The following is a 3,046-nucleotide window of genomic DNA, read 5'->3' on the forward strand; positions in this document are numbered from 1 at the left end:
TCAGTGACATCATTCCCTACGGTCATAGCCCAAGCTATAAGCCTCACAGGAAAACCTCCATAAACATAGTTAAATGAAAGGCCTACCTGGGCCTGCTCAAAGGCCTAGGACCACAACCTCAATCAGAAGGGGTCCCTTCTAAGGAATGTGGCTAGGGAAACCGAAGGAACCCCAGCCAGTCACTATTCAGGGGAACGTACTCACCCCGAAGTGCCACCAGGATGGCCTGACCTGGCGTCAGAGCATAGACACTTAGTCTGGCCACTTCCTGTCTGTCCGAAGACAGAGCCTCTGGACACTTGCCTTAAGTTAGGCATCCAACCCGAGGGACTGCGAAGCTGGCAGTGAACCACTCGGCCCGGATCTCAGAGACGGGATATCCCAGAGAGTACTTTCCAAGCTTTCCAACCCTTGCTAGCGAGGGGAGTTTCTCTACTCGATCCACGGATCAACCCAGTGTCTGTGTTTCAAAACACTGAGGAGGCCTGTGAAGGCCTAAGGACTGATCTAACTGGGAGGCCTCACGAGAGGCCTACGACCGTCTGACCAGACTCAGGAGTCCGCATGCTCACAGCGACCTTCAATGAGGGGAGCATATGGTCCCCCTGGTAGGCAAAACCAGGCTGTAGGCAGGAAAGAGGTTCCGAGAGGGAACCAGTAGCAGAGGATGAACACTTTAGTCGAGCCAGGGCGCAAGCTCGCCTTCAGCAGCTGCCTAATAAGGCCAGCTGAAATGATAGCAAGAGGCCACTAGCTTCCTAAACCCAGCACTGCTAGGGAACCACTCATAAGGAGGCCTGGTGAGGCCTACTACCTGATAGCAACAGAATGTGGTCACCTACAGGGAGGGCTAGAGAGGCCTACTACCCGATAATGATAGTACGTGGGGAACTCACCCTCAGGGAGGCCTGGTGAGGCCTACTACCTGACAGCCATAATATCTGGGAGCTTTTTCTGCTACCCGATAGAAATTCAGGCTAGCTGTCCAGTTGTCTGTCCTTGGGCTTGTCTCCAGGGAGGCCTGGTGAGGCCTACTACCTGATAACCATCTTAAATGGGAATTCACCTTCAGGGAGGCCTGAGTGGCCTACTACCTGATAGCAACTGGTAGCTGAGTTCGGGTGACAGTTCCAAGGCGGCCTGCTAAGGCCAACCAGCTGGGGACTCGCCTATCAGGGAGGCCTGGTTGGGCCTACTAGCTGATAGCAAGTCAATTCTGCTACAAAGGAACACTGTTGGGAACCATACCACACCAACGTAACTATTGGGCCCACCCACAGGCGGCCTAGTACAGCTAGCTACCTGTAGCGGCTATAAAGTATGTCCCACAATGTTGGGACTCACCTCCGAGGAGGCCTGTTTAAGGCCTACTACCCACCGGTGAGCCAACTGCCCATACCACCAAGGCCAACCATTTCTCTCGAGAAGTGGCCTACAGCGCCCTATTGGGAGCTGCCCATACAAGGAGGCCTGCTGAGGCCTACTACCTGATGGCGCAGCCTTCGTTGGCAGATAAGCTGTTTACACAGCGCCTACAGCATCCTGGTGCCTAATCACATTGCCCATGGCAGTGTACTCAGCAAGAGAGCTTAGCACCCTAAAAAACAAGGGGAGTACAACATATGCCACTCTGCCTCAACGGAGGCCACAGTTAGTCAGGGGCCTACCATCTATGCATGGGCGTCAGCTCAGGGCAATGCTCTGGCTACAGGGGAGCGTACTTCGACCAAAGAAGAAGAAGTGAAGGCTTACTTCATACTCGACCCGAGCCATAGTGGTGCGAGGTAGGATAAACAGAACTGGGAGTGAAGTACTCAGACCTACCCTGAATCACAGGGGAATAGTCACACCTCACCCTGAGGTTACCAGGGGGTGGGCCTGCCAGCGGCTCTAGGGGTGACAGAAATGTATCTGTGCCCAACCTAGGGGAGTGGGGCTTGAATGAAAGCCAACCACCTACAACCCAGCGCTCGAGCAGTAGCTCAGCGAGTTAAGTGAAGCCCATACTGGCGGCCTAAATCCGTAGGCCAGTTCTGCACGGCAGGGTCGGGCAGGAAACTCAGTCTTCTTCGTGAAGCGAAAGACGGCCTAACCCTGCTCAAAAGGACTTATATACCACGGAGCCCTAACTGAGGCCTACCATGTCCTTATAAACCATCCTCTGCACCACGCTGCATTACTCTAGTCACCCCAGAATGCTGAGAAGGCCTTGGCCTAACGACTCCCATGGGAGGAGGCTGATTATACAGGGATGCCAAAAACCTACATTCACAAAGTGAAGGGTCAGAGGAAGAAATGTTAATTTTAGCAGAACGCCTCTAATATCCCTGGCACAGCCTAGGCCAGCTACAAAGGCGGCCCTGGTGAGGGCCAACCTGTAAGCATAGATCTATCTGAGGGCTCAGAGGAGCCACAGCCTACTAAAGAATATAGTCTGTATTATTCCATAAAAAAGGGCTGCAGAACGCTCAACCTAATGAAACCTCAACAGAGCTCAAGGGGTGAAATACTCAGAAAAGTCAAAACGGTCCCATGGGCCGGACATAAGATCTATCTGAAGCTCTAGCGTCAGTCAACACTCTAAGTAAAACATTCTATCAGAGAGAGACCAACTACTCTACCCTGAGGTGGCTAATAGCCCGAAGGCTAACATAGTTATCATTCTGGCCAACTAACGGGGAACTTCAGGGCCCTGATAATCCAAAAAAGTTCTCTTACCTTATTACCTTGACATGGCCCCATAACTCTATACAGGGAACGAGGTCTGTAAAGAGAAACATATTATTTTTTAATCACAAAAAATACTCTTTGAAAGACCAGCAGCTCACCTGCGGCGTGCAAAGTGAAGACTCACCAGACAGTTCTTCATGAACATGGGGTCTACCACCTTTACATACCTGAAAGAGGCACTCTCACTAACCAAGCCGAGGCGGGCCATCAGAACATTGTTCTAACCATGAGCCCAGCCGCAGGCCTGATGTAAGAAGCGCCTGGGGAGTCGGGGAAGAGAGGAAAGGGCAAATATATAATCACGCCCTCAGGGAAG

At 52.1% G+C, this 3,046-nt stretch overlaps 2 protein-coding genes across 2 annotated transcripts in view; one reads left to right on the forward strand and one right to left on the reverse strand.

Annotated features, from left to right (window-relative positions):
- The window catches only part of LOC130097323 (gastrula zinc finger protein XlCGF7.1-like), a 362,909-nt gene that overhangs the window by 12,382 nt on the left and 347,481 nt on the right, over window positions 1-3,046 (reverse strand). The gene's annotated exons all lie outside the window — the stretch shown is intronic.
- The window catches only part of LOC130097297 (uncharacterized), a 298,549-nt gene that overhangs the window by 3,852 nt on the left and 291,651 nt on the right, over window positions 1-3,046 (forward strand). The gene's annotated exons all lie outside the window — the stretch shown is intronic.

This window comes from Rhinichthys klamathensis, unplaced genomic scaffold, assembly GCF_029890125.1.
Source record: "Rhinichthys klamathensis goyatoka isolate OS25496 unplaced genomic scaffold, OSU_Roscu_1.1 h1tg000216l_1, whole genome shotgun sequence".
Taxonomy (NCBI): Eukaryota; Metazoa; Chordata; class Actinopteri; order Cypriniformes; family Leuciscidae; genus Rhinichthys; species Rhinichthys klamathensis.